This window comes from Eubalaena glacialis, chromosome 20 (genome assembly GCF_028564815.1).
Source record: "Eubalaena glacialis isolate mEubGla1 chromosome 20, mEubGla1.1.hap2.+ XY, whole genome shotgun sequence".
Taxonomy (NCBI): domain Eukaryota; kingdom Metazoa; phylum Chordata; class Mammalia; order Artiodactyla; family Balaenidae; genus Eubalaena; species Eubalaena glacialis.
In genome coordinates, this window is record NC_083735.1 from 22,494,485 (window position 1) to 22,516,349 (window position 21,865).

Below are 21,865 nucleotides of genomic sequence, written 5' to 3' on the forward strand. Positions count from 1 at the left end.
GAGTTGGGCTTGGACTCTGAACTGCGGAGGTGGGGATGGTACCAGGGGAGGCCCATGGAACCTAGACCGTGGCACAGAGGTTGGGTCTGAGCCTGAAATCCTGTCAGTATCCAACTCTACAAGCAGTTGTGAATTTCACCGAGCTTATGACCAAGTCTTCTGTAAAGTTTTATGAAAAACCTGATCTCAGATGTACTATGTATAGATGTATTGCAGGGGGTTAAGGAGAATCAGGCCCCCTCTTGGAGGCGGGAGAAAAGGATGCTATGAGGACAGAGATGCATGGCCCAGTAGAGTTGCACTCTTATATAAGAAGCAGCAGCAGAAGGCTGCAGGCCAAGAAGCATGAAAAAAGCAACCCCCCAAAACTTACCCCTGAGAACGTATGTGATGGCACCTTGAGAAACCTCAGATTAGCTGGGAGGCATGGGGTGAGGGTGTATGTGGGTGTTGGGGAGCAGGGGCTACATCTGAGTAACTAAATCAGGAGGGGCTCATGCAGTAATGTCTTGGGAGGGCAAAGATGGGAACCTAATTTCAGTTCAAGGTCACAGTTTGGAAATGTGAAGGACACAGAAGTCCCACTTAGTTTTCTTCAGCTCCTAAGCATGTTTCTATGAATTTTATCCCATGAAAGGAATGCTACTGCACATCAGAAACAAATTCAGTGGCTAATTTGAAAAAGCAGTTATTTAAAAATAGAACAATATTTCAAACATTTTAAGCTAACGGCAGCACATAGGAGTCACATTGCCCCCTTTCTCTTCTTCCCATAACCCCGACGTATGTGCTTTCTTGTGCACACAAGTTCACTCTTCTCTCTCAAACATCCTTAGCACAAGTGGAGGACTTATGTTCTTTACAATCCTAAAACCTTCGATTATAACCCACGCTAGCATAACAAAGGTAATAAAATGTGGAAGCTTGCCAAACGTTTGTAGAGTACTGTGCCATTCATAATGCACTTCAAAGGGGAAGGGTAAGATGTGACAAAGAGAGTGGCATGGACATATGTACCCTACCAAATGTAAAATAGATAGCTAGTGGGAAGCAACCGCATAGCACAAGGAGATCAGCTCTGTGCTTTGTGACCACCTAGAGGTGTGGGATAGGGAGGGCGGGAGGGAGGGAGATGCAAGAGGGAAGAGATATGGGAACATATGTATATGTATAACTGATTCACTTTGTTATAAAGCAGAAACTAACACACCATTGTAAAGCAATTATACTCCAATAAAGATGTTAAAAAAAAAAAATTTGATCTCATTGGAATAACACTTTCTTGCCAGCGTAGCTGTGTAGGTTTCTTTCCATTTTATTTTATTTTATTATTTATTTATTTATATTTATTTATTTATTTATGTTTAAGCAACAACTCATTTTTAAAGACTGGGCTGACATGAGCTCCCACTAGGTTTCTAGATTCAGCACACAGGAAAACAATGTTCAGTTTCCTTTTTTGGTATCACATCCTCGATCTCTAAACAAATACATGAAGTGGGTCTCTAAACTCTGAGTGGAAGTAAGCTAATCATTGACACTCGAGACACTTTGCTACTTGACACACTTAAACAAAAAATGCCCAGCCGCTCTGCAAACTAAGTTTCTACTCTGGAGAAGAATTATCCCCTTAAGGGGCCCACACAGCTCTGCTGAGGTTCCTGGTAGACTGTGACCTGTCTGCTTGGTTTTTTTTCCAGCATCCCTTGGAGTACCCTGCTCAGAGACTGGCACAAAGGGAGTGGGTATCGTTGAACAGGAAAAAATAAGGTAATTGCCACCAAAGGAACACTCCCTCAGTCCCAAGCCTTTGCTAACAAGTGACAGATTGAATCCTCTTAACTACCATGTGATGTATTGATTATAATCCTATTTCACAGGTGAAGAAACTGAGGCTGTGATAATGTGATATAATAAGAAATATATATTTGGTCTTTGTCCTCGGTTCCTGGCACAGAGATCCTACAATCCTTGTAATTTCCTGAGCAATAGGGGTGATAGAGAGCATATTTTGTTATCATATTTGTTGTAGTCCTCAGTTCCTAACACAAGGGCTTCTAAGCTTTTGGGATCTCTGGAGTGATAGGAATGTCATTCTGTATGCTAATGAGATGACTGGTGGCTGGGGTCCTCTAAAGAGCCTCAGGATGGGGGCTGGCCACTGGAAAGACCACAATGAGAGGATCGGAACTTTCATCCCTACCCCCTGACTTCCGGGTGGAGGGGAGGAGCTGGAGACTGAGGTAATCAGCAGTGGCTGTGATTTAATCAATCATGCGTATGTAATGAAACCTCCATAAAAAGCCCTAAACTGCTGGGGGGCGGGGGTTTGGGGTGATTTAAAGAATTCCTGGTTGGTAAACCGATTGAGGTGTCGGGAGGGTGGTGTGCCCACATACCTTATCCTGTGCATCTCATCCATTGACTGTTCTAAGTTGTATCCTTTATAAGAAGCTGGTAATAATAAGTAAAGCTTCTTCCTGAGTTCTGTGAGCTGATCTAGCAAATTACCAAACCCGAGGAGAGGATGGTGGGAATCCCCGATTTATAGCCAGTGGGTCAGAAGTATGGGAGGTCCAGAGCTTACACTTGGTGTCTGAAGTTCTGTGGGACTGAACCCTCAGCTTGTGGGATCCGATGCTAACTCTGGGAAGCTAGTGTCATAACTGAGTTAAATTGCAGGACACAGTTGCTGTCCAGAGACTTGGAGAATTGCTTGGTGTGGAAAACCCACACTTGGATATCACAACTGTTATGAGTAAAAATGGTTTATAGAGGCTCAGAGAGATTAACTTGCCTAACTCCACACAGCCTGAGAGTGTAAAAGCTGGGATTTGAACCGAATTCCTCAGATTTTAATTCCGTGATACCATGTTGTCTACTGTTTTATCTGTTTAACTTCTGGAACATTCTTATTAATCCTGGTGCTGATAAAAAATGTGTTTCATGAGAAACCCACAGTGGCACTTCAAAATGAACATTTTTGTAATCTTTATGTGAGAAAAACAAAGCATAAATACACCACCGAATGTCACAGTGAGTGGCTGAAGTGCTACATCTGGAAATTAAGTCTCTGGTCCCAGGTTCACTATGGACTAAAAATATTAATTCTGATAAAATAGGTGGTCTCTGACTTTTGCTCATTTTCTTTTACTCTTTCAAAACATAAGCAACTCATTATCTGTGTTTTTGCTTATGAGATAATATGAAACTTCAGGAAACCACATTGTTCACTTCAGTGGAACCAGCTGGGGAAAAGGCATGATAAAAATTAGAAGGATCACTCCCGCTAACAATAATTCCACCACCAGCAGCAAAACCAACAGCATAATCATCACCACTACCCTACCACCAGTAAGACAACCACCACCACCATCACCATCAGCATTAGGTTTTCTTGGGACAAGACAGAAGGGGTCGATTTCTCTTCCTTATGTGGATATCACATTTATGACTTCCCTTTCACTAAAAAGTTATGTCCCATCACTATCCAAGCCTATTCAGACTTCAAACATTGAAACATGGTTTTGACAGGATACAGAGTTTTAGTAAGTAAAAACAAAGAACTAAGCCACATTAATGGCAGAGGTAGTTTACAAACTCTTTTTGATCAGTCAGATTCTTCTCATTTATATAGAAGTGGTCAACTTTCAAAAATGTCTTTGAAGTAAGTTTGAATATACGCTTTTTCTGACTTACCCCCCACACCTCCGAAAACATGCACGCGCACACTCACACACACACTCACACACACACTCGCTCACACACTCGCTCACACACACACTCACACTCGCTCACACACACACACACTCAGACACACACACACACACGTGATTCTATAATAACATTCAGCTCTTCCTTATGAATTTATGTTATACAAATACAAATGTCTCTCTCACTACTTGTCTTTCGAGGCCCTAGATTAACACACTGTATGACTAATAAACTGGGGATCAGACTTTGCTCTCTGCACAGCGTAGTTTCTAATCTATAGTGACCTGTGTTATGAGCACAATCCCTATGTTTAAAAACTGTAACAAGTAGATATGACTAAGATTAATTTTCTTAATCAACCAATTAGATTTTGAGCACACAAACAGATATTGTCCTTTTCTAGATATCAGTATAAAATCTATTAAGAATCCATCTGAAACTGTTCTCAAAGTCTATGACATCTCTTATTTTATGATGGTAAACTCTCCCTATTCACAATGGATTTCAGTTTTGAAAAAGGCCTCATTCAGAGGCAGGCTGTTGAGTGAAGGGATTAATCAAACTGAGTATGAAACTGTTTTTTGGTTAAAAACAAGCTTTTACTAAAATGTAATACAGTGATTCTGAGTGGGTAAGTAAAAATTCTGGGGATGGTGTATGTGTTGGTTATTTTGAAAATGCATTCTGAGATGGCAGATTGAAAAAGAAAATCCTTGATTTCATTAAATAAACAGTAAAAAAAATTTCAACTTAAGTTTAAACTTTCTTGGATGGCATGATAAGTGTGGTGGGGTTTAGGACAGAGGATAGCTGACGGTCTTAAAATTTTTTTTTCACATGTCAAAAAGATGTATGAAAGGTTAAAAAACATTGTTGTAAGAAGACTTTTTTTCTTGTGTGGCTTCTCACTTGATTTTAAAAGCAATTCACAAAATAAGACTCCAGAAATATTTTGAGAAATGGCTCTGCAATGAAGTAGAGGTATAGTCTCCTTAGGGCGACTGTTTTGAAGGTTAATGCTCATTTTAATATTAAAGCTCTAGTATACTCACTTAAAAAATTAGATTAATACTTGATAGTCATCTTTCTTATCCAGCTGTCTCCCCCAGGAGTTGAAGGGCTTTGCAGATTTTAGACTACAATTTTCCACAATCCTTATGAAAAAATAGCAAGTTATATGATGTATATAGGTTCTCAGGTTCTCTGAAATTTCAGGTGCCAGAGAAGTACCAAATGTAATTTACCACAGTTTAGTTGTTTTTTATTGTTGGTGTTTTTAGCCAATATATGGTCCCAGGTGCTATGGTTATAAGACTGCGATTCTGTAACTTCTGTTGACATATCTAAGTGAGCTCATGATTTCTTCCGAAGGAAAGTGGATCTCGGAACCCCCTTTGCAGGCTTTTCCTGCTCAGATGGAATCAGCTGGTGTTATCAATCACCATAAAAAACATTGTGATAGAATCTGGATAAAGAAAGGCACATATGCTGGCTCCTACTCTGTAGTTTCTCTACTGTCTAATCTGAGAGGCAGGATGGGCACCCAGGTGTGGTGTGTTACCACACACCCCAAACGGAAAGAGCAATATATTTCCTGCTCAGCACAACTCCCCTATTCTGGACGTACAGGTTTCACCAATGTCCAATTTCTTAGACAAGAAAATAGCTGGTCCAGTGTAGGTTCACTAGTGATCAGTGTTTCTGAAATCTAAGACCCTTTGTTTCAGCCCCGTGTGGCAGTCTTGCATCCCCCCAGGCAGCTGTGCATTCATGGGAATCCACTGAAGTCATTTGTGGGGAAGGAATTCCCTGATTGGGCTTGGAACATGATGCAGCTATTTTTAGGGTTTCAGCTGGTGTCCTTACCAGTTCCACATGATCTAGAAGTTGCTCCACTTCCTTCTATTGAGATAATTTGGGAAATGAGTGTTAGATGGAATTTCAATCTCTGCATCTATCGTTACTGCTGCTTTAAAATAAACAAGTTCTTAGAATTCTTTCCACCAACCGGAAAAAATCTAGTTGCCGCTTCAGGTTTGAGTGCCTTAGGAAATTATGGGAAAAATCAGCTAAAGCGAGTTGAGAATCTTGGGCCTCTATCACTATACGAGTAAGTCAAAGAAGGAGCCTCACTTGGGACCAGCTTGCCGGGTAATTTTCACACTGGACTCTGCTGAGCAGCACTGTAAAGGATGACAGGTTGTGAGATGGTAGGGCAGGGTCACATCCTCTACATCCCCTGGGGTGCTTGTTAAGATTTAGACTCTCAGACTCCACCCACATCTTCTGATCAGACTCCTCAGGGGTTAAACCCAATAACCTGCATTTCTTATGGACTCCCAGGTGACTCTTAAACACACGCAAAAGCTTCAGAACCACTGCCGACTGTCCATAGATTTAGGAGCTGGAAATTGGGGTTCTGGGCTGCCCCCATCCCCATTCCACATTCATCTACTTTACACATGGGAAGAAACACTTCTGTGGCCAAAAAATTTAAAAAGTTAGAAATAACTATTCCAGTGTAAACATCTGAAAAAGACCTTCTCATGCTTATTTTCACTGATGATTTCTTTCTAGTTAGAATACAAATGAATGCATAAGAAAGTGATTTTGTCCAGAAAACTTCAGGATATAGAAAGCCACTTACTTCATCTACCACAAGGACCCAGTTCTGCATCTCCAGCTGCAACTGATCTGTAGGATTCGGGAGACTCCCAGGAGTGTTGGGCCAGGGTGTCTGGGATTAATGGTCGGCCCCCATTGCACATCCAGGACCCTACTCCCCCGTCCACTTCTCAGATTTGGCGTTCAGCCCAAGAGCTCCTCATTGCAAAGTTTAAGAATGTGACATATACAAACATGATCACAGAATGCATTCCATATGCTGGCTTTTGGGTCACACAGAATGAAGACATTAAGAACATGTTAATATGGTTGCTTGTAAGACAATTTTGTGGTTTTTGCTGTCCTAAATACCTGAAGTAAGTCTTTCTTATTGTGTCAAATTTAGCAAGAAATCTAGAAGATGAAAGGAAGTAGTGGAACTAAAACTTCCGAATTTTAACTCATATAATAAAACCATTGAGTTTCACGTGTTATGAAAACTTATTACTATGATTCAGATAAGTTTGGTAGGGTAAAAACTTCAAATCCATAAAAATACAGTACATAGTAACTCACAAATGTTAATTAATTTATTAAGCATCTGTTATATACAAACCTCCATTCTATATATTTTGTGAGAACTACAAAGGGGATAATATATTGATTCAGGCCTTCAAGGAATGTACGATTGAACAGAGTGTAAAGGAGAGGAGTAATGCTCATATAAGACTCTGTAGCAAATGCAAGGATTAGACCTCTGTCGTTATATATGAGAGAGGGAAGGTCTGAGTGCTTCTTTTAAGCTGTTTTACTTTCACAAAGGTATACTTTTTAAAGATGGTATCTTTTGCCATGGATTCTTTGCTGTATTTGTGTGTGTGTATGTGTGTGTGTGTGTGTGTGTGTGTGTGTCTGCCTTCCTCTGAGTGTTTATTTCTGTATGTTTTGGCTCTGGCTTTTATTTTATAGGTTATTAAAAGAGTACATATGCACTAGAATATTAAAAGGTTAACCTAGAGGCAATTACTATTGTCAGTTTCCTATATATCTTTTAGAGATATCCTATGAAAATATAAGCATAATGTATGTACATATTCTTTTCTAATCCCTCCTTTTTAAAAAGCAATAAATATTAGCACATGATATGCACCATTTTTGCTTTTACCTTGGAGATTATTTCCAAGAAATACATATATAGTTATTGCACTTTAAAAATGGCTGCAGAGTATTGTATTATCTGAATTGTGTTCATAGTATTCTATTATCCATAATTATTTTAACTAATTCTCTACTAATAGTCATTTATAAAGTTTCCAGTTTGTTGCTGTTTCAAAATTTTCTAGAAGTAGGATTGTGGAATATATGCATTGTATTCCTTTAATGGTTACCTTGGAAATTTTTAATATGAATGTAAAGTCTAAAGTTAATGAATACCTTTACCACCCACCCAAACAATCCAATGTATAAACACTTTAACTCCAATCACCTCCTCCTTACTTCTATACCATTGCTGTATTTTAGTTTTATCTTTTTTGTTTAACTCTGAAAGTATATTATTATTGTTGTTTTCCACATTAGAAGTTTGTTTATGTATACCCACAATTTTACGTATTTCTTTACTCACCATTCTTTCTTTCATCCCAGACCTTTCGTCTAGGATTAGTTTCTTTCTATGTGAAATGCTTATTTGGAAGTTCTTAAAGCCAGGGTCTGTTAGTTGGAACCTCTGTTAGTTTTTATTTACCATAAAATATCTTTATTTCATCCTCATATTTGAATGATAGATTTGTGGGTATAAAATTTTAGTTTTTGAGTTATCTTTTTCTCAGCATATTGAAAATATTCCACTATCTTCTGATTTTCATTATTGCTGCTAAGAAGTCAGCTGCCAGTATAATTGTTACTCCTTTGCAGATGATTCTTCTTTTCTGGCTGCTTTTAAGATCCTCTTATTATGTTTTTTCTGCAGTTTGATTATGATGTGTATAGTTGTGGATCTTAAAAAACTTAATCTTCTTTGAAAGATTCATCTTTCAAATATGAGAATTTGAATCTTTTGACAGTAACAGGAAATTCTTAGCCATTTTCATTTTGAATATTGCCTCTTCTCCATTCTCTTTATTACATCCCTCTGAAAATCTGATTGTGATTTTGGGATTCTGAAACTCACTCTATGCTACAAGATTCTTAATATCTTTCTAATTTTCAGCACTTCATTTTCTCTCTCTGCTGCATTAGTGTAATTTCTGCTGAACCATTTTCCATTTCAGTGAATCAGTCTTAAACTGTGCCTGTTGTGTAGCCTGAAAATTGAGCTTTGACTTTCAGTCACTATATTTTTGCTTTCAGACATTCTTTTGGATTCTTTTTGAATTTTCTTGATTGATTTTATAATCTCTCATTCGTGACTCCTGTTCATGTGTTTGTTGTAGTGCTGACTATGGACTCATGTTCCTTGGAACTTTATCTGTAGCAGTCTTTGAAGCCTTAGTTGAAAGTAATTTCCTTCAAAGATAAGATGCATTTACTTCTACCTTGCACAGCAGGGCACTACCCACCAGGGGCTATTTTAAAATCAGTTCTAGATTTGAAGTAGTGTGAATTTGGACTGAAAATTCCCATGAAAACTAGATTATGGTTATGAATTCTCAGGAGAGAGATTTTTCCCTTCAACCCAGCTCCAAGGTTGAGAGACACAAGCACTTTTTAATGGTCCCTTCTGTGGGTTCTTAGGTTTCTCTACTGTTCCTAGATTACTCATGGGTTTTCCTTTCAGACTCCCCCCTTTGGTTGCGCATGAGGATTTGTCTTATGCCTCACAGTTTGCACAGTTGTCAAAAACAGGAGCTCAAAATAATCATGATTTAAAAGATTTCCCCAGAGCAAAAGCCAGATTCAGTGCTTAGTTACCTATATATATTTCTCCTTTTAATTAACTTTTACCCTCCATTGATTTTCTTTTCTCCCTTGTTCATAAGTGCATTTTAAAGAGTTTTATTTTTTTAAATAAAAGCAGCATCTATCTTTGTTGTTTTCAGTGGAAGAGCAGATCAGGTTATCTCTCTAAAATTATGTCAAGAAACAGCAGCCCATAAAATTCTCAAGAGCTGAGCTTCAGTTACTTCCCACAGACACTTCAATTCTTGTCTCTCTGAGGCATACACTAAGATCACGATAATGGGGGCAGTTACAGTGCAGTGCAGTGGGGATGCTGGTGCCTTTCTGATGGAAAAGTGAGGGCTTTCACCTCTGCTGTAGCAGCAGGACTGCACTGGCCCTACATTCCTCTGCTCGCGCAGGTCAGGGGGATGTTGTGTGAGTTCCTCTTACCTCCAAACATTTCTGGCACCACCAAAGTTTCTCACCTGATACTAATTGTATGACCAACTTAGAAGAAAGTATTAACCTCAAGTTGAATGACTATATCTATCTGTGTTTATAGCGCTGGGGTTACAGGAATAATCTGGTGAGTTTTCCGAGAGTGGATTTGTCTGCTCCGGTTGCCATAACAAAATGCCACAGACCGGGTGGCTTGAACAACAAAAATTTATTTTCTTGTGGTTCTGGAGGCTGGAAGTCCCAGATCAAGGTCTGGCAGGGCTGGTTCCTGGTGAGAACTCTCTTCCCGGCTTGCAGATGGATGTCATCTTGCTGTGTGCTCACATGGTCTTTCTGAGGTGCAGGCTTGGGGGAAGAGAGAGATAGAGAGGGGGAGACTGAGGGAGAGAGAGAGAGGGCTCTCTTCTGTCTCTTCTTATAAGGACACCAAACCTATCTAATCCAATTGGATTAGGGATCCACAGTTATGGCCTCATTTAACCTTAATTACTTCCTTAGAGACCCAACTCCAAATACAGCCACTCTGGGGGGTTAGGGCTTCAGCATATGAATTTTGGGGGGGGGACACAAACATTCAGTTTGTGAATGAACTCACCTATATGAATGTCGGGTGTTAGGGGACTATTACAGGTTACAATCTGAGGCAGTGACAGCCAGTTTTAGCCCTTGGAGGACTTTGCTCTGATGTTTACCTGCTTGGTGATACACTAGGCCTGTGTTTCAAAGCAGGGTGTTTAAATCTCAAAGGGGTGGACAGTGCATTAGGAGAAAGGATAAAATATTAGAGCCCTATTTATAATTATTTCATCTTATCATTTTACAATTTATTTTTGTGTTTGTTATATATATGGAAAGTATTTTACTACACTTATACATGTATGTAGTTTATATAATCATAAATGTACTCATAACAAGGAACATGTCTAGAATAATTACTGAGGGGTAGGGAATCACAGAGGCTCAGGGATCACTTGCAAGGAAAGAAGATGGCCCTTTTCAAGGTATAGGAATCCATGAACACAGTTAAGATATAAAACTCGATAATAAGAATAGATCACAAGAAAAAATCATCAGAGAAGTAGAGACTGTTGATAGAAGGAATGAGAAGGATAAACCATGCCACCCCAACCCAGGAGGAAAGGAAAAGAAAAATGAGAATGAAGAAAGTATTGTTATTATTTCCCAGTAGCTTTTAGCTGTCTCTGCTGTGTTTGCCCTACTGATTCTTTCATTGTTGTTGTTAAAGATTTTTCTCTTTTTAAAAAAATTAATTAATTAATTTTTGGCTGCGTTGGGTCTTCTTTGCTGCACACGGGCTTTCTCTAGTTGCCGTGAGCGGGGGCTGCTCTTCATTGTGGTGTGTGGGCTTCTCATTGCAGTGGCTTCTCTTGTTGCGGAGCACGGGCTCTAGGCACGTGGGCTTCAGTAGTTGTGGCACATGGGCTCAGTAGTTGTGGCTCACAGGCTCTAGAGCGCAGGCTCAGTAGTTGTGGCGCACGGGCTTTGTTGCTCCGCGGCATGTGGGATCTTCCTGGAGCAGGGCTCTAACCCGTGTCCCCTGCATTGGCAGGCAGATTCTTAACCACTGCGCCACCAGGGAAGTCCTGCCCTACTGATTCTTAATAATCCCATTGGTGGCGTGACTCCAGCTAACCACAAGTGATAATCATGTAAGTGTTTGCCCTCACAGAGTACCATGATTTCTTGCAGAGGGCTCTGAGTTGCTCACAGAGTTTATCCTGAACCATCTCTGTGTTTCTTTCATAGAAAGAATAACATTTGACCTTGACCCAAACATCCTCTCTGCTGACTGATTCGAGAATTGAAAAGCAGAGTTAACTGCACTTCACCAGTACTCTTGAGGTGCAGGAAAACGCATTAAATTGTTTTCTTTGAGAAGGTATTTTAAAACTTGATGTGTTGGATTCCCTTCTGAAAAGGGAAAAACCAGTCAGGGGATTGGCTACCCTGCAGTCATGGGTGAGAAGGAGTCCTCTACGGGGTTATAAAGAGGCCCAGAGCTTCGGTCCTTTCCTACCTGGCCCCCACAAGGATGTAGAGTTTTATGTGCAGCCCCCAAATTGCCTGAAAATCAGAGCGGCCGCTTCTACTCAGATCCCAGTCAGTGCTTGTCTCTCGGAGGCAAAAACACAGGCATCCATGCACAAAGAACAAATGTCCTTGTTGGCACCAGGCATTTGCAGAGAATCTGGGCTGGATAAAGGGGAGGGGAAGATTTTCCGTGTCTCATGATACACAGAGAGTCAGTGTGCATGGGACCAGCGTGGAGGCAGGGTGGGTCTAACTCAATGAGTTTATTCTCTGCTAGGTGTTGAAGGTACAGAAACACATAATGCAGTTTCCCTTCCAGGAAGAGTTCACACATAGTACAGGGCTCAGTAATTTGCCTAAAATTTTATGCCAGATTATGTGTGCATTTGGATACAAGCATTTGTTTTTTCTGGGGATGTACTTCATAGATTGTAAAAAGGTCTGTGACCCCCCAAAATGTTAAGAATGATTGTTCTACACAAATGCTTTTTCTTGGGCATCTTTTCATTCAAAAGGGATGTTAGTTCTTAGAATTAGATAGAAGCATCCAGGGCACACAGAGGGAGATATATAGAATTGGCAACACCTTTTCAGAGGTCAGGTCCTCTAACTCTTACCCTGCTGCTGAAGGGCCTGATAAAACGCTTCCAGGCAGATTGAGCTGGTGGCGTTGGTGGTGGCGGTGGTGGTGGGAGATTCTGTTTTTTAAGGACTTCTAGGCTTTTATCTTTTTTTTGACATTCACATGGATGACGGATAGATTTCTCTTCAAGATCAAAATTTGTTAAATCCCAGCATAAGCACTTTGAGTAGAAGGAGAAGGTTCCATCATAATATTTTTAAACTTTTCTTTTCCTATACATCTTCAAGGAAGACAGATCAATAACAAAAATAACGTGTGTGGCAGGGTGTTTGTTGATTAGTGAGAAGCTGTCATTTTAGTGGTTAAGGGCACAGACCCTGGAGCGCTGCCTGGGTTCAAGTCCCAGCTCCTCCAATTTGTCACTACTTAATCTCAGTTTCCTCATCTGCAAACTGGGAATAATAACAGTATCTGCCTCGTTGGGTGGCAATGATTTGATGAGCTAATGTATGTGAAGACCTTAGAACAGTGCCTGATTGATTATAAATGCTACCTTAGTGTTTGCTCACATTCTTAATGATACCTCTGCCTCCAATCCCTCTAGAGCCTACCCCTGCTCTCCATTCAGTAACTAGATGGTGGTAGGTGATCACTGTCTTAGGAAAGCAATGTGAAAGGAAAGATCAGAGGAAGAAGTCTCCTCATGGCCTTTGAGTTTCAGAACAATAGGCTTTGAGGAAATGGAAACAGGACAGAGGTAACAGACTATCAATCTCAGATGAGTCGTCAGAAGGGCCCTCCCTTCACCCTCACGTACACACTGGCTAGAAAAGGATGCCACAGACTGGAAGGAGAGTGAATTGGATCGGGGAGTTATGAGAGCTTAGATGCTGGGAGGTCCCCAAGAAAGGAGGCCATGAGCCCTGGTTCCACGTCAAGTGTGAGGGATGCTGGAACCTAAAACCAACCCAACAAAAAGAGAACAGAGTGAGCCCACGTCCTATTTCTTTAATGTTCTGGGGGAGTGACAATGACTCTATACTGTGACTTGGCAGACGTGGCCTTACAGAGTTCTCCTGGCCCTGTCGTGACCCCAGCATGATTTCTTGGTCCCCAAGCGTGGCAGAGAGTACGGGAATGAGGCAGCCTCAGCGACCCCCAGGGCGGACAGGGTGTGACATGAGGTGGTGCTTCCCAGCAGGAACCAGAATGAATAGACGACACTGAGGATGAAGACCAGGTCTGCCCTCACCCCGACACCACATTAACCCCCTGGTGCTCAGATGCCATCCTCGGGAAAACGGAGGGGAGACTCACCCCGCCATCTCAGGAAAAAAATGGAACTTGAAATAAAAATTAAATCAAGTTGTGAAAAATTCAAGATTCCTTTTTAGCACATTCGAATTTGCAGACAGAGACTCATACCTGCTCTACCTGTTCCTTCGTGACTCAGTCATTGTCCTCATCCGGGGAAAGTGAACTAAGTTTTGGCTTGAAAGATTTAGTTCAATATCCGAGTCAGCAGGGTGCATCTCCTCTGCCCGTCAAAGCTGCACAACACTGAGAAGAGACCGGGAACTGGGGAGCAGTGGACCCCTGAGATCACAATCACAACACGTCAGGCTGGGGGAGGGGGTGTCAGATGAGCAGGTGCTGGGCGCTCTCCACTGGGAGGGACGGGGAAGGGGAGCATTGCTCCGGGGGCTGGACCTCTATCCAAGGCAGGGACTGTGGGAACATCCATACCCGTAATATCGGAGTACTGTAATCCTGGCTTCCTGTTCTGTTCCAGCCAGGATTCTCTACACAAGCATTAATGGATGTCTGCTCTATTCCAGGCGTTGTGTTGGATGCAGGGAACATTCCTGGGTGAATGAGAGGGGGTCTCTGCCCCCAGAGTGTCCATTTGTAATAGGGGCGGGGCAGGCACATGGCTGTTAGCGAGCCACCGGTAGTGGTCCTGCTCAGCCATTGGTCGGCCTCGCAGTGGGCCCCTCCTCCAAGCATCTGACCGTTAGTGAGAGACCCTTAGGGACCAACCATTAGGGAGTGACCGTTAACAGTCCTGCTCGGCCATTGGTCGGCCTCGCAGGGGGCCCCTCCCCCAAGCAACTGACCGTTAGTGAGAGGCCCTTAGGGACCAACCATTAGGGAGTGACCGTTAACAGTCCTGCTCGGCCATTGGTCGGCCTCGCAGGGGGCCCCTCCCCCAAGCAACTGACCGTTAGTGAGAGACCCTTAGGGACCAACCGTTAGGGAGTGACCGTTACCAGTCCTGCTCGGCCATTGGTCGGCCTCGCAGGGGGCCCCTCCCCCAAGCAACTGACCGTTAGTGAGAGACCCTTAGGGACCAACCGTTAGGGAGTGACCGTTAACAGTCCTGCTTCGCCGCTGGTCGGCCTCGCAGGGGGCCCCTCCCCCCAAGCGAGCGACCCTTAGCGAGCAAGTGTCAAGGAGCCACCGTTAGCGGTCCCACTCACCGTTAGTGAGCTACCATTAGGGAAGGACCCGTAGCGAGTAACCGTTAGTTAGTGAGCGAGCCTTAGCAGTCCTGCTCAGCCATTGGTTGGCATCGCAGTGAGCTCCTCCCCCTCCCCTTTCTCTGTGTAAAAGAAACCCGAATTTGGCCTGAGGGAAGATGGTTTTTTGAGGCACTAGTCTGCTATTTTCTCAGTCTGCTAGCTTTCCCGTTAAAGTCATTACTCCTTTGCCTCAACAACTTGTCTCCCGACTTATTGGCCTGTCGTGCAGCGAGCAGAGCGCGCTTGGGCCGGGTAACACATTCCGGGCTCACAAAGACCTTTCCACGTTAAGTCGACAGTAGGTAAGGTGGGAGCACAAGCTGGGGAGGGGGAGTTCGTCCAATCTGAGTGCTCCAGAGCAATTCCTAGCAAACAGGGCTCCTACGCTCGGTCTTGGGAGGATAAATGGGTGTTCATGAAGGAGATGGAGATGCAGGGGACACAGCCGCATCGCAGGTGTGCAGGGAAGGAGCAGCAGAGGGCACGGAGCACAAAGCATTCGGCATCTCTGCACTGTCGGGTCGAGTCACCGAGTGGAGACGCGAAGTCGGAGATGGAAGTTTGGGCCAAGTCACAGAGGGCCTTGGAGGTTATTATCAGGAGTTTAGCCTCAGTTCTGGAGCCAATGAGTAGCTGCTGACAGGTTTCTGGGCGGACGGCGCTATAGCCAGGTTTATATTTCACAAAGACGTGTCTGGGGCAAATGGGAGAGAACTCGAGGGGTGGCCAGAATGTTAGTTAAGATTGTCTGCAGGCCCTCATTCACCAACCAGCTCCAGCAGGTCCCCAGATTGGACCACTGGCTCCACAGACCCATCACCAAGTCTTGCAAGTCTTGCTTGTAAAAGAAGGTCCAAAGGAGGTTTCCGACTAAATGGGAACAGTGCAGGAGCAGACACCTGAGAGCTGAGGGCTGGTTCTTAGGCTGGTTTCTGATGAGTTAGAAGAGCAGCAGACAACTCTCCTTGGCGTCCAGACTCCTGCCTGTTCCCCCTCCGGCAACCTCAAGATCCAGAGCCCCCACTCCCCTGACCTTGCTGCGGGGTGGGAGCTTCCAGTACCACACCCTCTAGCTATCCTTGTCTAGCTGCACCCAACCCAGGGTGGAGATGCTATTCTTGGAATGAGGAAGCAGGCCATCTCGCCAGTGACTGCACTAGTCCCTCAGCTCAACGGGGTCGGCAAGTGTCCCCGCACCTTCCAGAACTCCCAGTTTCAGCCCAGAGCAGGGTATGACACTTCCGTCAGCCTTAGAACAACTGCAGATTCATACTTTATCACAACTGCATTTTCATAATTACCAGTGTGTCCGGGGCTTCCAGGGATTGCAGTAACTCCATCCCGCCTCTTGCTAAGTCATTTGGCTGCATTTCGGAAATACTGTCTCAGTTCTGACTGGCTTCAGTCTGCCTCTTCCAATTCATTATTCATGCCTGTGGCTCAGATATTCACATCCTCACAGCCATCGGTGGCCCAGCGATCTTGGTTGGGAAAGGGAGACGTGGGAAGGGAGGGTGAGAGCATACAAAGTAGGGTGAATGAGAAATGAGAAAAAAAAAATAAAATCATGCAGAGGGTTGGCGGGGGCGGCCCAAGGTGGGGTGGGGAGCAGATCTGTGGATGACTGGGCGAGGGGATGGATGGGTTAAACAGGAGTAAGAGGGAAAAAGCTCGGAGAGACAAGAGAACAGGGCAGAGGGAAGTGTGGCACTGTCCTGGAAAAGGAAACTATGTGACTTGACTGCAAGATCAAAAGCATTCGGGGGGGTGGGTTCGATCCCTGGTCAGGGAGCTCAGATCCCACATGCCCCGTGGCCAAAGAACCAGAACATAAAACAGAAGCAATATTGTAACAAATTCAATAAAGACTTCAAAATTGGTCCATGTCAAAAAAAAAACAAAAAAATGCAGCTCTTGCTATTGATTAAATTCGTTTATCTTTGCAGCACAGCGCCGGGCTGCAAAAGAGACATCATAGCTGGGTGTGAACAGGGAAATGAGCTCACTGTGCAGAGTTCCCAGCAGCTTTGATGCTGTCCCACAGGTTTCTTAGGAACCACTACGATTCCCTTTAAACAATCCTTCCCTGCCCCCACCCCCCCAAATCCTCACTCTTTAGTTTGGGTAGTCCAGTTAATAATGTTGACTGTTTCCGCAGATCCTGTTGGAGCTTTGGCCCTGATGACTTATGCGTCTGGAACGTTCCATGGGATGGAGAACGGCCAGGCAGGGTGGACTGCTGAGGACAGAGAGCTGACCCAACAGACACCTGATCTGACAGGAGCAAGTCCTGCAGAACCCGCGCTGGAGAGATTTTGGCGATCACCCAGCCGCAGTTCACCACCCTGGCTGCACCTAGACACACCTGGGAGCTTAAAAAAATATTCGTTTCTGGATTCCATCCCTGGGGGTTTAATTCAAGTGGTCTGGGGTAAGGCCCTTGCATCATTATTAAAAACAAGAAAATCAAGCGAGGCTACTGTGCAGCCAAGAATGGAGACCCCCAACATAGTTCAGACTTTTCATTTTACAGATAAGAAAACCAAGGCTCCCAAAGGCAACGTCAGGTGCCCTGATTTTCACAGATAAGGAGTCAAGGCTCTCCTGGCCCCTCAGGTGAATGCTGGCTCTGCCAGGCTAGGAGCATCTCAGCACGAGTGCCTTCCCAGCATTACTCCTGAGCCTTACTCCCTAACATGTCCATCTGGGGCTCAGCACCCTCCGGAGAGGTTCATTCCAGCCTGCTGAATATTTTATAAGCGCCCGAAGACAGGTTAGACACATAAATAACTCCTTCTGCGAGGGAACACACACACACATCCGTGCCCCCCATCCCAGCGCGTGCACACACACATACAAGCACACAGACTCAGCCTTCCCTCATTTGTGTTTGAAAGCAGGTGGCTTTGTTTCTGAAATGTAGTCACTGCTAACAATAAAAAACGTGAAGGGAAAAAAGTGAACAAAGGGAGCAGCTCTGCTCATGTTCCATTCCAGAAGCATTCTGTTTGATCCTGGCTGGAGCAGGGCATTTCTTAGATGGCTTTGGACTTCATATACATTTGACTGAACAAGGAGTGCTGGAGATGGTAAAAGTGAACACTGAGCCTGGTGAAATGAGGCAAAAGGATGCATGCATCTCTTTACAGGAAAAATCCAGTTTATTAACAGTTTGTGGAACTTCAAATGTAGAACACACTGTATAGTTTTCTCTTTTTAACATCAACTCCAAATGTTTTTTTTCCTTTTTCTTTCTTTTTTAAATAAATAGAATAGCTTTGCTGCCTAATAATACTCAGGACAAATATTCTCTGGTAAATTACAAATAAGAGAAATCAATTTGATTTCATACAAGGCTGCATTTCATTTTGGAAGATCTTTTGGTCACATTTAAGTGCAAGAGAAAAAGATAACAGATGAAATAGCTTCATATGGAAATAGAACATTCTTGAACATTTGTTTTAATTCATTCCCACGTCCAGCTGAGCATGATGCAGAATAATGGTTTTCACAATGACTCAGGGCATCTCCCTCCCCCTGCCTCCAAGAATGTTTCCAGTTACATTAAAAACCTTAGATGATGGAGGATGAAAATAGCATCTTATTACACACCTGTCGGGGGGCAACATTCATTCCTAGGAGAAATATCTCCCCCAAATGTTGCAGCAGGAGGCTTAATTTATACACACCACAAAATTCATATTCATGTGTGCTCCATTTAGGCTTCATTATGTTTACAGATCTTCTGATGAATGAGAAATCAATAAACCGAGGAACTGTAGATGTAGAAACAAAAAAAATAGAGTTCACCATCCATGACAGTAAGTGCCAGCCCGTAGATGCAGTTGTTATGGGGTCTAAAACAATGTCAAATTCACTTGCGCAGTTACTTCAGGGTATATTTTCCAACTATTTATCTTAAAAAGGGACACTGGAAAGTTAAACTACAGGTACATTATAGAGATTCTTATGGCTTCAATTTCAATACCCCATCTGGAAATTTTCCAGGTAGAACTCCTTCTGAAGTTCTATGAGAAAGAAGAGCTAAATGTCACCCATGACTGCAGACGTCCCTGGGGCCTCAAAGTCAGTGCAAGAGATGAAACAGCACCTGCAGGCTGAACAGGTAACGTTATGCAAAGGCGTGCCATCCTGTCTCATCATTATGCTTTTTATCATTACAACCACTATTATTTAGAAGTTTGAGACTTTTTTTAAAAAAAGATATTCTATGCTTGCAGAGGCTAAGTACTCTCGGCATACATTTTTGAGCTTTGATGACCCATTCTTTGTGTTTTTAGTGTACTCTTTTTTAATTTTTTATTTATTTATAGTTTTGGCTGCATTGGGTCTTCGTTGCTGTGCGTGGGCTTTCTCTAGTTGCGGCGAGCGGGGTCTGCTTTTCATTGCGGTGCGCGGGCTTCTCATTGCAGTGGCTTCTCTTGTTGCGGAGCATGGGCTCTAGGTGCATGGGCTTCAGTAGTTGTGGCACGCAGGCTTTAGAGTGCAGGCTCAGTAGTTGTGGCACACGGGTTTAGTTGCTCCACAGCATATGGGATCTTCCCAGACCAGGGCTCGAACCCACATTCCCTGCATTAGCAGGCGGATTCTTAACCACTGCGCCACCAGGGAAGCCCTAGTGTATTCTTAAAACTGTTTTCTGAGGAATGTCTTGATTTTCTTCTGTACTTTTTTTTTTTTTTTTGGAGGGTAGGGCATCTATTCAGATACAATTCCTGATGGGCTTCTTAGTTTTCATAAGGTGATGCAAAGACCTGTGAACGTGAATTAGCACTGTTGAGTTTCTGCATTTCCATTTCTCGCCCCAAAGTCTAACCCTGCATGTTTTCCCACCTGCTGTGGTTCATCGGACCCCTCCTACTTGAAACACTCAAGGTCAGGGGCTGATGGATGATCCAAACCCTGCTTGTTACTCTACTTCATGGTTCTAGACCCAGTGGTTGTTCCAGCAGGTGGGTACGTGACCCAAGCTGGCCCAATTTAGAGCTTGTCTATGGATCTTCTACATTTGATGTGGAGAGTATGTTTTCTCTTTCTTGCCTCACGGGCTCTGAAGTGCCTAGAATTGTGCCTGATATAGATTAAGTGTCTCTTCTCATTATTGTTAACGGGATGTGCCTTCGGGGCTGCTAGTGGCCATGGCCCCTTCCACATGAAGGAGCCTGGAAGAGTGAGGGCAAACAAAAACAAAAGCTGAGATGAGAGGTGGAGAGAGAAATCTGGTACCGTTCCCATGAATCCATCCTTTTTTATGGTTTGGTTCCATGAGCTAATACATTTCTTTTTCTCGTTTAATTTGAGTTTTGATTCTGCCATTTGTAATGAAAAGTTCTGATGATGAACATAACATGATGTTATTTAGCAAATGCTTGGAAGTGTGGACTAGAAAAAAGTAAAGATTGATGCAGGAGTTTCTAGTAGGATAGACTCAGAGACTAAGACAGAAAATGCAGGGAGACAGGTTTGAGGGATGATTATGAACTTAACTTTGGACGTATTGAGTTTGAGGATCTTTGGATTTTGCCATGTGGAACTGCCCGTTAGGTTTTTAGAAATAAGGATAGAAAACTCAGGAGAGAGTTCAGAGGTGGGGATATAGATGTGTGGTCAACAGAATGGAGCTATAGCTGAAGCCCATGACACTGGATGGGGTCCAGAGTGAGACTGGAAGAGGCACAGGAGGAAGAACAGGCAATGGGAGGTGATGTGGTCCAGTGAGAGGACAGGAGAGTCAGGGTATATAACATGAGAGATGTCAAAGAGGATAATCCCAACAACACCCTCAAATGATGCCAAGAGGCTTGGATGGGTGAGAACTCAAAAGAGGCATCACATTTTAACAGGTAGTTTATTGGTACCACTTGAAAGAAAATTTCAGTTTAGCAGGAGCAAAACACAGACAGTACAGGGTTGAGAAATGGGTGGGAGAAATGGATGGGGGGCATGGTCAAAAGAGGGAAAGGTGTGGGAATTCCACAGTTTCAGTGGAGTCAGATCACCTCTTTTTTTCTTGAGAGTAATTGTGATTTAAGCATATTTGCATGTTAAAGAGAAATCAAAAGGCAGAAAAATACATCTGATGGGTACTGATGGAAGAAGCATGTTAAAAGAGGAAGTGATAGAGGGTAAAGGAAGAAGTCTCAGAGAGAATAAAATACACTTCCTTATTTAAGACAACAGGGCAAGAGAAAATGACCACGATGAGCCTGGGAGAATTTAAGGTAGGAGGTGAATGGTAGCTGGAACTCCATCCCATGATGTTGAACCCAGGAAGGTAGATGACAGAGTCATGCACTCACTACATGATGGGTGGGTGAAAGAACTTCATTGTGGACAGAATTTAGAACCACTATGAGAAATTAACTGAGTTTATTATAATAATTTTGGAGCAGCACTGAAGTTAGAAAGAACAAATTGGCAGTGGATTCAGTCAATTGCTACTAGCAGCCCAAGATAAGGAATAGCAAAAACCAAAGATGCATTTGCCCAATTCAATGGAAAGTCAAGGAACAAGGAAATCTAGGATGCCAGGGAGTCTTACTGAGTGAAGAGAGCACATTTGTCTCACTTACTAGCTTGCTTACTGTGGACTCGGGTGCAGGACGGTATCCAGCAATTAAGGGAGATGCAATAAAGATTTGCGCCACTGAAAAAAGGCACTCGTTAACTTTTATGATGTACTCTTTCATCTAGTTTCAGCTCTGAAACACAGGAATCACTTTCCTTTCTTCTTCACATTTGCTCTGGTGGTGTGATTAAAAAGAACAAGATGTTTCTGGAATCATCCCTGTGGAGAGAGAGGGTGGTGATGGCCATGGGAAAAATGGGAAGTAGAAATTCTCGAAAAATAAATGAATGTATCTGCATTCGCATTGTGAGGAAGGAACCAGGTGTGTGTGTGTTCTAAGCACAAGTGCTGATGGTTTGAGATGAGGCAGTGCATGAGTCACACGGAAGGAGAGGATTTATAAAGTGATGGTGAGCAAGGAGATCTGGGCAGAATATAGGGAGACCAATTGTCCCAGTTGCC

The 21,865-nt window shown here is 43.2% G+C and overlaps 1 long non-coding RNA gene across 1 annotated transcript in view; it reads left to right on the forward strand.

Annotated features, from left to right (window-relative positions):
- LOC133081384 (uncharacterized) overlaps positions 1-21,865 on the forward strand; it is a 90,707-nt gene that overhangs the window by 27,273 nt on the left and 41,569 nt on the right. The window contains exons 3-5 of the long non-coding RNA XR_009698801.1: positions 1,701-1,770; positions 16,973-17,245; positions 18,823-18,940. This is a non-coding gene — a long non-coding RNA (uncharacterized LOC133081384). The remainder of the gene's footprint in view (positions 1-1,700; positions 1,771-16,972; positions 17,246-18,822; positions 18,941-21,865) is intronic.